The following is a 15,464-nucleotide window of genomic DNA, read 5'->3' on the forward strand; positions in this document are numbered from 1 at the left end:
GTGTATAGAATGTATACCTTCTGGGTATACAAATTACTTCATCAGGAATAACATTTTCCAAGGAGAATCCCATCTCAACAGATAAAAATGACAAAAGAATGTAAGCAAATTATGAATGCCAAAAAATCAGTCTCATAGACTTGGACATAAACCTTCAAATGCCAAATATCACTCAGCATCCCACACAGAGCGTATATGCAGTGGATGCTTTCAGTCTTAAAGGGTCATGAAACCAAAACATTTTTTTTCATGATTCAGATAGAGAATACAATTTTAAACAACTTTCTAATTTACTTCTATTAGCTAATTTGTTTGATTCTCTTGGTATCATTTGTTGAATGAGCAGCAATGCACTACTGGTTTCTAACTGAACACATGGGTGAACCAATGACAATCCGTATATGTATGCAGCTACCAATCAGCAGCTAGAACCTAGGTTATTTGCTGCTCCTGAGCTTTCCTAGATAAACCTTTTAGCAAATGATAACAAGAGAAGAAAGCAAATTAAAAAATAGAAGTAAATATGATAGTTGTTTAAAATTGTATTCTCTATCTGAATCATGAAAGAATATTTTTTTTCATGTCCATTTAAAAGAACTTCCATCTGGTTTGTATCTCCCATTTATTTCCATTAACACTTCCAGCTAATTCAATGTTCCAAACAGACAAGTGGGTGCACCCCAGTTTTATTGGCCACAATGTCCATGGGTTTCTTCTGTTACTTAATCTCTACAAAGACATGGACTCTCCACAGTTCCCTTTTGCAGATCTACACATTCCCAGTCTTTATTCTTTTTGCTTTATAAACCTTCATTAATGAGTGCTACATGAGAGAGCCAATTTAAATGAAGAATGTAATTTACCTTCCTCGCAACGCATTGCAGCATTCACCAGGTCCCTTCCTCTATTGTTTATTTAGCTCTGCATTTAAATTTGTGTGTTCATAAACTGCACTTAGATAAAAGCATTTGGCTTAACATAAATAAAAAAAATATGGCACAAAGTAGCCTGCTACTGGGAACTGCAGTCTTAAAATCAGTTAAAATCACTATCTGCAGCAGCATAATCAAAGATTCTTCTTTATTGTATGTGAAATAAATGGGTCAAATATATACAGGTACACACAAAAACGCTATCATGTTGGATGTGATATCCAAACAATTATGATCCATAAGACCAGAGGATACGTCTTCCAATCTTCAAAATCAGAACCCTTTTAGGTCAATCTACCCCACAAAAACGAAAAGAGGAAATAAAGAACTACCGGACCAACACTTCAAATAAATTTACCAACATGTTTTTTGTTTTTTTTTGTTGGCTTTTCACATGCTCTAACTTAAAAGTTTATGACAAAGTATTTTTAGTATTTTATAGACCTAGTCATTCTGATTATTGTATTTAGATATAAAAAAACAATCTATCCTTCTTATTTATTTTTTGTAAAGTAGGGGACTTTTAATATATCACCTCAACTGATCTTTAATACTTTACCAATATTCTCATTAAAAAGTACCAGTGGAAACCATCACTGTACAAATATATTCTCTATCTTTTCCAACCTCTCACCCACCCATGACTGATCCATTACTATTTTCTTAGCACATAATAATTAACTATGTGGCAGAGATCTCAACAAAGTAGCAGACTAAAAAGTGCGCACAGGGCCTAATTACCAAACTCCCAAAGAACCTAAAAAAACCCCTACAATTAGGATTAAATAAATGCAAAACACACACTATCAGATACTTAGGAGCGCTCAAAGCTTAAGGTAAAGATGACCAATATGTGTTAAATGTTAAAAATATGTGATTCTAAAACAGCCCAAAATAAGGTAATTAAAAATTTATTACAACCTAGCAAAGAGTAACAAGGCAGTGTACATAAATGTAATAAAAATAACAACAGATTAGATAAAAAATATCAATCTGAAAAGTGCTAAAGAAAATCTCAAGTTCCAGGAGAATTTCATCAGGGACATTTCTAAGGATTTTCCAGTATCCAGCGTGCAACTGCACTTAAGAGTGGATAACTTTCTCTCCTAAACTGAGAGCGGACAAGTGGATCAGCTGAAGTGTTCAAATGTGACACCAACCAATAGGATCAGAGCAACTTGACAGATCTGATGCACATGACCTAACAGAAATAAATAGGGGTGTGCATTCAGATGCTTAGTTGCATCCAAATGTGGAAGAATGCTCGTGCACTTTTTGGAGCCGCATTTATTCTTGTAAAAGCGCAACACTCTAAGATCTGTGCAAATACAGATCTTAGTGTGTTTTGCTTTCACAAGCACAAATGCCGCTCTTAAAAGAGCGGAGCGGCCACCCTCTTTCACATTGGGATTCTACCAAAGCTTTTACAATCCATTGGTTTCTTAAACAAATTTGCTTTCAATTCATTATTTCTCCTATAAACTGTTGTATCTAAAAAGTAAATCTGTGACTCACTGCATGTCAAGTTTAACTAGATAAATTATTCAGATCCACAACAAATATTAACAGGATTGCAATGTCGCCACACTAAATCCCTATAGTAAAATCAATATAGCTCCACCAAGTATCGCCATATTGTAAAAAAAAAACCCCAGCATTTTCAGAAACAACGCATTTCTCAAAGATGCTCATTAAAATATTAGCATAAGGCGGGGGGTGACATTGGAACCCATGCTGTTTGAACCATCTGAACATTCACCACTAGAATTGAAAGTGACACTAAACCCAATTTTTTTCTTTTGTGATTCAGATAGAGCATGAAATTTTAAGCAACTTTCTAATTTACTCCTATTATCATTTTTTCTTCATTCTCTTGCTATCTTTATTTAAAAAGCAGGAATGTGATGCATAGGAGCCAGCCCATTTTTAGTTGAGAACCCTCGTTATGCTTGCTTTATTGGTGGGTAGATGTAAGCCTCTAATAAGCAAGCGCTATCCATGGTGCGGAACCTAAAATGGACTGGCTGCTATGATTTACATTACTGCTTTTAAAATAGATATAGCAAGAGAACGAAGAAAATTTGATAATAGCAGTAAATAAGAAAGTTGCTTAAAATGTCATGCTCTATCTGAATCCTGAAAGCAAAAAATTGGGTTCAGTGTCCCTTTAATACTTGACGCACTTCACCTATACCATTTTTGTGTGTGATGGAAGTGTAGATACTGACTACATCCAATGAAAACATGATACTTTTATTCTCCAGAAACTGCTTAGTTTCAATTTTCTGTAAGAAATATCCTCTTTGCTTTACAAAAAGTCAAATTTTGTTTCCAAAAATAGATATATTAGAGAAAATGAAAACTTTACTAATCTATATCTGTAATAAAGTAATCTATAAGTAGATATCTGTCTCCTTATCAATAATGTTATTTAGATTTATATTACAACATAACTATTTTGTGTATCAAGATGAAATATAACAAGTGAGTGATACAGCAGTGGGAACCAGGCTTGTCCAAGTTTTGCAAACTTTTACATGGGTTTGTTTTTTTGCGGCAAACTTGGTCTTCTACTCAAGATATATAGATGGTGTCTACATCCAGATTATTATTTGTTTACTTTCAGGGAAATACATTATTTGGTTCTAATATAGATTCTTTTATATCTACTGTTACTGGAGGTAAAGGGGCTTCCTCAGGATGTCTAATCCAATTTCATTCCTTTTGTCCGAATAAGGAACAAAAAGTTTATTCCTCTGCTCAAAGCAAGGCACCTCTGGTTCAGTCTGGATACCTAGTACTAACTGGAACAAGTCAAAGCAGGGTAAGAAATCTATCACTAATACCAAAACTGTATGATGTTTTAATAATATATAAATAACTAGTATAGCGCCTTTCTCCCAGTGGGATTTAAAGTGCTTTTTCAGCGCTCGCTCTCAGAATTAACCAAATTGGCAGCTGAATAGTAATAGTTGTTATTACCCAATTTAATGGTACTCATTTTATCTACCTCGGAAGGATGAAGGGCTGAGTCGGCCCTGCCGGGATTTGAACCTGTGACTTTGGAACAGGCTTTTTTGTAGTTAGGGCATTTACCAACTGACTACCTCACCGGCCCCCGATCTAGAGGTTCTGGTAGGGGCAGATTAAGCCTTTTTTCAGGGGGCTTGGTTTCAGTTTGTTCCAGACCCCTGGGTTCTGAATGAGTCTCATAATGAGTCTCATCTCAATTTCCAGACAGACAATGTCACAGTTCCCTGGCAATGAGGGAGGTGTCTTGAATTCTCTCATGGGCAGAAAATGATTCTTGTCTAGTCTCTGTGATTCATATTCCAGGGGTGAACAATTGGGAGGCAGACTATCCCATTTGTCAATCTCTTCATCCAGGGGAGTGGCCTCTTCACTAGGATGTGTTCAATCAGATTGTGGTTCTTTGTGGTCTCCCAGAGAAAGATCTGTTGGCCTCTTGTTTAAACAACAAACTTCCCAGGTACTTTGCGTGATCCAGGGATCCTCAGGCAGAGTTACTGTAGCCTCTTGTAGTTCCTTGGTCTTTTTAGTCTGCTTCCACCTCTGGTACTTCTTCCCAGGGCAATTTACAAGAAAAGCCTAGAGACATTGTCTGTAATCCTAAATGCACCAGCATGGCCCCGCAGGATTTAAAAAGCGGATCTGGTTCAGATGTCCAGCTGCCCTCCTTAGCTTCTGTCTCTGCGGTTGGACCTTCTGTCTCAAGGTCCATTTTTCCATCCGGATCTCAAGTCTCTGGACTTGATGGTATGGCAATTTAATGTTTAGTCCTTAGGTTTTTTTCTGATTTTGTAATTGAAACCTTGATTCAGGCTCGTAAACCTGTAACTATAATAATCTATCACAATGTCTGAAAGGCCTTTATTTCTTGGTTAAAGAGTATTGTTTTTCCTGGCATTCTTTTAGAATTCCTTGGATGTCGCAGCTCTTGTAGGGTGATCTGGATAAGGGCCTATCTGCCAGTTCTCTGAAGGGGCAGATTTCTGCTCTTTCAATTTTGTTCCACAGAAAGATTGCTACTCTTCCTGATATTCATTGTTTTCATCTTAATATGGGAAGAGTTCACAGCTGCATTCCTTACTTGTGGGAAATACTGAACCTGGCCACCAGGAGGAGGCAAAAACACCCCAGCCAAAGGCTTAAATACCCCCCCCACACACTTCCTCATAACCCCAGTCATTCTTTGCCTTTCATCACAGGAGGTTGGCAGAGAAGTGTTAGAAGATTTTGGAGTAGTCTCTTATGAAGGGTAGTACTCTTTTAGATGGGAATAGAGTTTTAAGTAGTCCGGTCAGCCTCTCAGTGAGAGCATGGATGAAAGTTAGAGTCCAGAGATGCAGGGATATTAACAGCTCCATAGGCAATCAGCGTTGATGAGTTTTGCTGCCTGCTTTCTTCACTCAAGTCCATGCCAGAAGTGATGCTACTATCTGTCACACTTGAAGGGCCGTGTTCCTGTTCCACGGCGTAGATTCTGGTAAGATCGTTTCATATTTTATACATGTATGATAACGCAAGAAGACAGGGTCACAGTGTGACTCCTTTTATCTGTATAGAACCAAGGGTTAATATTTCCTTAGGGGTATTGAACAGGGGGAATAATCTTATATGTTTATTTGATTTTATTCTGCTTTTATGTGAGAGATGTTATGGGCTCATAGGCTGTTATGGAATATACAGGTTTCACTTTCACTTTGAGAGCCATGCAGCTTACAAGCTTGGCGCGCTTTCTCATAGCAGGGACGGTCCTGCATTGTGCACCATGTGATTAATTCCCTTTTCTTTTGCAAGATGTACCGAGTCCACGGTTTCATCCTTACTTGTGGGATATTATCCTTCCTAACAGGAATTGGCAAAGAGAGCAACCACAGCAGAGCTGTCTATATAGCTCTCCCCTTTACTCCACCCCCCAGTCATTCTCTTTGCTGGCTCTAAGCAGGAAGGGTAAAGTGAAAGAGGTGATAAAGTATTAGTTTTTATTTTTCTTCAAGAGGGTAAACAGGCCAAGAAGCCTGCTGCTGCCACCAAGACAGCATGAAGGGGTAGCCCCCGATCCGGGACCGTATCTAGTAGGGAGCAGACTCTCGCTCTTTGCTCAGGCCTGGGCAAGAGACGTTCAGGACTCCTGGGCTGTAGAAATCGTAACCCAGGGATACCTTCTAGATTTCAAAGATTCTCCTCCAAGGGGGAGATTCCACCTTTGTCAACTGTCTGTAAACCAGACAAAAAGAGAGGCGTTCTTACGCTGTGTAGAAGACCTTTTTACAATGGGAATGATCTGCCCAGTTCTGAAAGCAGAACAGTGGCAGGGGTTCTACTCCAATCTGTTTGTGGTTCCCAAAAAAGAGGGAACTTTCAGACCAATTCTAGATCTCAAGATCCTAAACCAATTCCTAAGAGTCCCATCCTTCAAGATGGAGACCATTCGGACTACAGGGAGTGCAGAATTATTAGGCAAGTTGTATTTTTGAGGATTAATTTTATTATTGAACAACAACCATGTTCTCAATGAACCCAAAAAACTCATTAATATCAAAGCTGAATAGTTTTGGAAGTAGTTTTTAGTTTGTTTTTAGTTATAGCTATTTTAGGGGGATATCTGTGTGTGCAGGTGACTATTACTGTGCAACTTAACAAAAAACAAATATATACCCATTTCAATTATTTATTTTTACCAGTGAAACCAATATAACATCTCAACATTCACAAATATACATTTCTGACATTCAAAAACAAAACAAAAACAAATCAGTGACCAATATAGCCACCTTTCTTTGCAAGGACACTCAAAAGCCTGCCATCCATGAATTCTGTCAGTGTTTTGATCTGTTCACCATCAACATTGCGTGCAGCAGCAACCACAGCCTCCCAGACACTGTTCAGAGAGGTGTACTGTTTTCCCTCCTTGTAAATCTCACATTTGATGATGGACCACAGGTCCTCAATGGGGTTCAGATCAGGTGAACAAGGAGGCCATGTCATTAGATTTTCTTCTTTTATACCCTTTCTTGCCAGCCACGCTGTGGAGTACTTGGACGCGTGTGATGGAGCATTGTCCTGCATGAAAATCATGTTTTTCTTGAAGGATGCAGACTTCTTCCTGTACTACTGCTTGAAGAAGGTGTCTTCCAGAAACTGGCAGTAGGACTGGGAGTTGAGCTTGACTCCATCCTCAACCCGAAAAGCCCCACAAGCTCATCTTTGATGATACCAGCCCAAACCAGTACTCCACCTCCACCTTGCTGGCGTCTGAGTCGGACTGGAGCTCTCTGCCCTTTACCAATCCAGCCACGGGCCCATCCATCTGGCCCATCAAGACTCACTCTCATTTCATCAGTCCATAAAACCTTAGAAAAATCAGTCTTGAGATATTTCTTGAAGAAAATAAAACAATTAGAGACCAGCGCAAAATGAATTGAATACAAACCCCTATATATAAGGAAGATTCCCAATATTACTTCCAAAAGGACAAAAATTTAAATATAATACAAAATATAAGTGCGCAAAGTGGATGCTAAAGTAAACAATTAAAAAGGGGTTTTAAAATAAACTCAGAATTCTGAATGTTTGACCATGTGCAAAAATTTAAATCTAATATATTCAAATGCAGAGAGGTTTTTTTATAGGTCCTCACACCAAAGGGTTAAAATTAATTCCCATATACTTCGATTAAATTAAATTAGTGGTGAATACAAACGTGAAACAAACCACATATGATTAAAATATATATTGTATTTTATAATGCTTAAAAACATGAAATAAACAATTTGAAAATACTCTTTCTAAAATTATGAATCTAACATTTATTTATTTAATACAATTGATAGTGACCGGCCCTAACTTAGAAAACACATCTAAATTAATAACACATCTAAATTAATACCACATAAATTGATAAAAGGACAAATATGATCACAAAATAAAGTGTAAGTTTTAAGGACTCAGATGGAAACTTTGTAATTAGTCCCAAAAGGAAAGTCCCAAACGATGTCCTTCCCAAGCTTTCCACAAAAGCACAATGCACGATGATAAGCAAGAAAAATCTTCTGATTCCTCCCAGCTGGTCCTGAGCAGCATCTAGGTGGGAGACAGAAGCGTCCACTTGAAATTGGTGTATATAGTTTATACAACAAACAAATATCGGTACTTACACATAGGTACTGAAAGATCAGCGCCGCGCCCGATTCTCATCAAACACAGGTGTCCCAGTGTGTATAGGATCCACACAGGCTCTTCTCACAGCCTTAACACCAGCTCACTACAGAGAGTAGCCCAGAGTGATGTAAAAATCAAGGCGCCAAACAGGATACACCTCTGAAAGGTGGATAAAAACTACAAAAAAGCTGCAAAAGTTGTTTTAAAATTCAAATTCATAAATTCTAATTCATAGAGTGACCAATGTTCAATATTAATATAGTTCAACTGAGCAACACGTTTCAATTCCTTTTTCAAGCTTGAAAAAGGAATTGAAACGTGTTGCTCAGTTGAACTATATTAATATTGAACATTGGTCACTCTATGAATTTGAATTTATGAATTTGAATTTGAATTTTAAAACAACTTTTTGCAGCTTTTTTTGTAGTTTTTATCCACCTTTCACAGGTGTATCCTGTTTGGCGCCTTGATTTTTACATTACTCTGGGCTACTCTCTGTAGTGAGCTGGTGTTAAGGCTGTGAGAAGAGCCTGTGTGGATCCTATACACACTGGGACACCTGTGTGTGATGAGAATCGGGCGCGGCGCTGATCTTTCAGTACCTATGTGTAAGTACCGATATTTGTTTGTTGTATAAACTATATACACCAATTTCAAGTGGACGCTTCTGTCTCCCACCTAGACGCTGCTCAGGACCAGCTGGGAGGAATCAGAAGATTTTTCTTGCTCATCATCGTGCATTGTGCTTTTGTGGAAAGCTTGGGAAGGACATCGTTTGGGACTTTCCTTTTGGGACTAATTACAAAGTTTCCATCTGAGTCCTTAAAACTTACACTTTATTTTGTGATCATATTTGTCCTTTTATCAATTTATGTGGTATTAATTTAGATGTGTTATTAATTTAGATGTGTTTTCTAAGTTAGGGCCGGTCACTATCAATTGTATTAAATAAATAAATGTTAGATTCATAATTTTAGAAAGAGTATTTTCAAATTGTTTATTTCATGTTTTTAAGCATTATAAAATACAATATATATTTTAATCATATGTGGTTTGTTTCACGTTCGTATTCACCACTAATTTAATTTAATCGAAGTATATGGGAATTAATTTTAACCCTTTGGTGTGAGGACCTATAAAAAACCTCTGCATTTGAATATATTAGATTTAAATTTTTGCACATGGTCAAACATTCAGAATTCTGAGTTTGTTTTAAAACCCCTTTTTAATTGTTTACTTTAGCATCCACTTTGCGCACTTATATATTGTATTGAGATATTTCTTGGCCCAGTCTTGACGTTTCAGCTTGTGTGTCTTGTTCAGTGGTGGTCGTCTTTCAGCCTTTCTTACCTTGGCCATGTCTCTGAGTATTGCACACCTTGTGCTTTTGGGCACTCCATTGATGTTGCAGCTCTGAAATATGGCCAAACTGGTGGCAAGTGGCATCTTGGCAGCTGCACGCTTGACTTTTCTCAGTTCATGGGCAGTTATTTTGCGCCTTGGTTTTTCCACAAGCTTCTTGCGACCCTGTTGACTATTTTGAATGAAACGCTTGATTGTTCGATGATCACGCTTCAGAAGCTTTGCAATTTTAAGAGTGCTGCATCCCTCTGCAAGATATCTCACTATTTTTGACTTTTCTGAGCCTGTCAAGTCCTTCTTTTGACCCATTTTGCCAAAGGAAAGGAAGTTGCCTAATAATTATGCACACCTGATATAGTGTGTTGATGTCATTAGACCACACCCCTTCTCATTACAGAGATGCACATCACCTAATATGCTTAATTGGTAGTAGGCTTTCGAGTCTATACAGCTTGGAGTAAGACAACATGCATAAAGAGGATGATGTGGTCAAAATACTCATTTGCCTAATAATTCTGCACTCCCTGTATTTTACCAATGATCCAGGAGGGTCAATATATGACCACCGTGGACTTAAAGGATGCGTATCTACACATTCCTATCCACAAAGATCATCACCAATTTCTCAGGTTTGCCTTTCTGGACAAACATTATCAGTTTGTGGCTCTTCCATTCGGGTTGGCCAACGGCGCCAAGAATCTTCACATAGGTGCTAGGGTCCCTTCTGGCGTAAAAAGAGTTCTCTTTCCCCTCTCACAAGTTTAATTTCTAGGGACTCTGATAGACTCGGTGAACATGAAAATATTTCTGACGGAGGTCAGGAAATCAAAGATTTTGACCACCTGCCGAGCTCTTCATTCCATTCCTCGGCCGTCAGTGGCTCAGTGTATGGAGGTAATCGGACTAATGGTAGCGGCAATGGACATAGTTCCATATGCTTGCTTACATCTCAGACCACTGCAACTATCCATGCACAGACAGTGGAATGGGGATTATGCAGATTTATCTCCTCGGATAAATCTGGATCAAGAGACCAGAAACTCTCTTCTTTGGTGGTTGTCACAGGATCACCTGTCCCGGGGAATGTGTTTCTGCAGGCCAGCGTGGGTTATAGTGACGACAGACGCCAGCCTACTGGGCTGGGGTGCAGTCTGGAATTCCCTGAAAGCACAGGGTTTGTGGACTCAGGAGGAGGCCCTCCTACTAATAAATATTCTGGAATTAAGAGCGATATTCAATGCTCTTCAGGCATGGCCTCAGCTGGCTTCGGCCAGATTCATTTGATTTCAGTCGGACAACATCACAACTGTGGCTTATATCAATCATCAGGGGGGAACAAGGAGTTCCTTAGCGATGATAGAAATTTCAAGAATAATCCGATGGGCAGAGGCTCACTCTTGCCATCTGTCAGCGATCTATATCCCAGGGGTAGAGAACTGGGAGGCAGATTTCCTAAGTCGTCAGACTTTTCATCACACCAGAATTGGATCTGATGGCGTCTCGTCAGAACGCCAAACTTCCTCATTACGGATCCAGGTCAAGGGATCCTCAGGCAGTACTGATAGATGCTCTAGCAGTACCCTGGGCGTTCAACCTGGCTTATGTGTTTCCACCATTCCCTCTCCTTCCGCGTCTGATTGCCAGAATCAAACAGGAGAGAGCTTTGGTGATTTTGATAGTGCCTGCGTGGCCACGCAGGACTTGGTATGCAGACCTGGTGGACATGTCATCTCTGCCACCATGGATTCTGCCACTGAGACAGGACCTTTTGATTCAAGGTCCATCCAAGCATCCAAATCTAATTTTTCTGCATCTGACTGCTTGGAGATTGAACGATTGATTCTATCAAAACGGGGTTTCTCTGAGTCGGTCATCGATACCTTGATTCAGGCTCGAAAGCCTGTCACCAGGAAAATCTATAATAAGATATGGCATAAATATCTGTTTTGGTGCGAATCCAAAGGCTACTCATGGAGTAAGATCAGGATTCCTAGGATTTTGTCTTTTCTCCAAGAGGGATTGGAGAAAGGATTGTCAGCTAGTTCCCTAAAAGGACAGATATCTGCTCTGTCTATTCTGTTGCACAAGCGTCTGGCAGATGTGCCAGACGTTCAGGCTTTTTGTCAGGCTTTATCTAGAATTAAGCCTGTGTTTAAACCTGTTGCTCCGTCATGGAGTTTAAATTTAGTTCTTAAAGTTCTTCAGGGGGTTCCGTTTGAACCCATGCATTCCATAGATATTAAGCTTCTATCTTGGAAAGGTCTGTTCCTAGTTGCTATCTCTTTAGCTCGAAGAGTTTCTGAACTATCTGCATTACAAGGTTGTTGCTAACAGGAATATCAATCGGGAAATTGTTTTTTCTCTGTGTCCTAATCCTTCTTCTAAGAAGGAACGTCTGTCGCACAACTTGGACGTAGTTCGTGCTTTGAAGTTTTATTTGCAGACAACCAAAGATTTTCGTCAAACATCTTCTTTGTTTGTTGTCTTTTCTGGAAAGCGTAGGGGTCAAAAGGCTACGGCTACCTCTCTTTCCTTTTGGCTGAAAAGCATCATCCGTTTGGCTTATGAGACTGCTGGACAGCAGCCTACTGAAAGGATTACAGCTCACTCTACTAGAGCGGTAGCTTCCACATGGGCTTTTAAAAATGATGCTTCTGTTGAACAGATTTGTAAGGCTGCGACTTGGTCTTCGCCCCATACCTTTTCAAAATTTTACAAATTTGATACTTTTGCTTCCTCGAAAGCTATTTTTGGAAGAAAGGTTTTTCAAGCAGTGGTGCCTTCCGTTTAGGTTCCTGTCTTGTCCCTCCATTCATCTGTGTCCTAAAGCTTTGGTATTGGTATCCCACAAGTAAGGATGAAACCGTGGACTTGGTACATCTTGCAAAAGAAAACAAAATTTATGCTTACCTGATAAATTTCTTTCTTTTGCGATGTACCAAGTCCACGGCCCGCCCTGTCTATTCAAGACAGATAGTATTTTTTATTAAAAACTTCAGTCACCTCTGCACCTTATAGTTTCTCCTTTTTCTTCCTTGGCCTTCGGTTCGAATGACTGGGGGGTGGAGTTAAGGGGGAGCTATATAGACAGCTCTGCAGTGGGTGCTCTCTTTGCCACTTCCTGTTAGGAAGGATAATATCCAACAAGTAAGGATGAAACCGTGGACTCGGTACATCACAAAAGAAAGAAATTTATCAGGTAAGCATAAATTTTGTTTTTCCTGACATGGTGTCTATCAGAGAGGAGTCATAAATCTCTGTACTGTCTGGGTCATAGGAGGCGGTGAGTGCCCCAGCCATTGGGGTATAAGGGTGCCGCTTTTTTTAATAATACAAGATGTTTTATTTCTCTAGTTCTCAGGTTATTGCACTAGCGATGGAGGATTATGTTACTTTAGAGGGCACTCCCTCTATTCCTAATGAGTAATTCCTGTTTATATGGTGAGGAGGCCTTAGTTCCGCCCTCTTAATTATGTTCCATATGCCTTGATAATGTGATCATATCAAACATGTTTTATACCACAGAGCTGTCCACCTCTGTGGAGTTGTCGCCAGTGAGGTGCGTACCCTACATTCTTATCTACACATGCAGTTTTCCCGTAGCATTACTTATCCTCCAACTGGAGGGGGCCTTTTTTCACCAGACGTTGCTGCGCAGTTCAGACGGGGGTGTCTGCAGCCTTTAATGATTTACCTCACCCTGCTTAAGCGCAAGCGAAAGGTTACATATTGCACTCCTTCCCAGAGTACATCAGATAATTTATTGGATTTAACTGAGTCAATATTACATTGATGCTACTAAGGACTTTAAACAAACTTCTAGTTTGTTTAAAGTCTTTTTTCTTGTCCTAGAAATTCACAAGGCTTACTTGGAAGCAGGTGAGCCTCCACTACAGTAGATTACTAATCATTCTATTAGGTCAGTTGTCACTTCTTGGGCCTTCAAAAATGAGGCTTCATTTGACCAGATTTGCAAGGCAGATACTTGATCTACTTTGCATACTTTTACTAAATTCTACCATTTTGATATTTTGCTTCTACTGAGGCATCGTTTGCTAGGATGGTCCTTCAGGCAGTTGTCTCAGCTTGATTTTTTTTCTTTCTGGATTGATTTATTTTTGTAAGTGCATTAAAAAGAAAAACATTTTTTTATTGGATTTAATTTCTCAGTGAAAAAAAAGGATTTTTTTGTTATTACTCGTGGACTTTACGGCTTGGGTATTAGTTCCCAGGAGTAATGGATTGTGGTCTCTCACCATCTGTATGAAAGAACACATTATTTTATGCTTACCTGATAAATCCACCCTTTTATTTTTGGGTATTGTATTTTCTTGAGCACATCTTTTTTTTTCCCCCAGCTCCTTTTATGGCACTTATGTAAGACTGAAGCAGGAGTTTTTTTTTAAGGCTCTTGGGGATTGGGAACCTTTGCCTCCTCCTAGTGGTAAGGAAGAGTAATTCCTATGAGTAATGGGCACTCATCACCATTAAATTAATTAATTTATCAGTTAAGCATAATTTATGTCTTTGGGTTTTATGTCCCTTTAAAGGGGAGCTTTTAAATGTAAAATTAAGACATGTACCACTTGTTCTTCTTTATTATTAGATGGTCCAAAGTTTAAATTGTTGGTCACTAACACAAGTTATCATATAAATTGCAGCTCCAGCTATGTAATCTATTTATTGCATTGTGAATGTGGGATGCAATACATAGGTCATACGTGTTGTAATTTAAAACCAAATGGTCTGAACACTTGAGAAGTATTATCAAAGGGAGTTTGGCACATAGGGCTTCTAGACATGTAGTATTTTACCATGGTTGTAAGAGCAATGTTTTCTGAATTATACCTATATTAGAAAACAAAAGAAAAATTGAATACAAGGTCAAGATTTATCAAGCTAAAAGAGAGCTAATCCTACTAGGTTTTTAAAATGCATATGCTATATCCAGATATATTAAGTAAAAATGTTGACAGTTTTTGATAATGTTTTTGAAAATTAGTTGCATTTATATGATGGAAATAGATGCATTGTATGATAATCTTTGTATGATTTTATTATAATATAAAGATGAATGCTATACATTAATGTGTCTATATAATGATAGATATGGTATTAAATGTATCTATGATTTGGTTTTTAGTTTATTTGAGATCACAGAGTAGTATGTTCTATCCCTGTAAAGATTCAGGTTAAACATGTAAATCATCATGTTTGTATTTTTCAGTTAAATTTTTTATTCTATTTTATTATTTTTTAGAAAAATGATAAACAACATTCAGATTTGTAACTTTAGTAATGGTTCATTTTTTTATCATTGGGTTTATTAATTATGGTTTATAATGTATCAGGCTATATTCTTATAATCTTGAGTTATTCTCTATATGATTAGTTGTGTAAAAGATCATTTATACATGAAACCTATTCCATTTAGGTTAAAACCCTCCATTACTGGTTATGAATGAAACATTTTGTTTTCAAATAGATGTGTGGTCACATGACATAGAGACGAGGATAGCTTAGGCATCATCAGTAACATAGAGGTCACTTGATCCTAATGACTCCTAGGAGTCCTAATGATTCCTGACAGCAAGTGTCATCAGTGACGCAGAGGTCACGTGAACTTTATTAATTAGGTCAGTAACTATTTAATTCATTTGTTTGAAGATAAGACAACTAATGGTATTTTACATACAATTTAGGATAGTTGTACACTGTATGGGTAAATCTTTGAGATCCTTCAACGAAGCTTGTTTAATGTGCACGTTTTAAATATATTGATTATAGTAGCTATAAATACTTCCACAACTTTTTAATACGGTCATACTGCTTGAGTAAACAGACCAACACAAATGGCCGAAAAACACGTTGCAAACTAATTTAATTAAAGGGATAGGAAAGTCAAAAATAAACTTGCACGATTCAGATAGAGCAAGTCATTTTAAGACACTATTAAATTCACTTCAATTTTCAAATGTGTTTCGT

General features: G+C 38.2%; 1 protein-coding gene across 4 annotated transcripts in view; it reads left to right on the forward strand.

The window, feature by feature from the left end:
• PHF20L1 (PHD finger protein 20 like 1) overlaps positions 1–15,464 on the forward strand; it is a 584,626-nt gene that overhangs the window by 354,316 nt on the left and 214,846 nt on the right. The window lies entirely within an intron of this gene.

The sequence above is a fragment of the Bombina bombina genome, chromosome 5 (assembly GCF_027579735.1).
Source record: "Bombina bombina isolate aBomBom1 chromosome 5, aBomBom1.pri, whole genome shotgun sequence".
Lineage (NCBI taxonomy): Eukaryota > Metazoa > Chordata > Amphibia > Anura > Bombinatoridae > Bombina > Bombina bombina.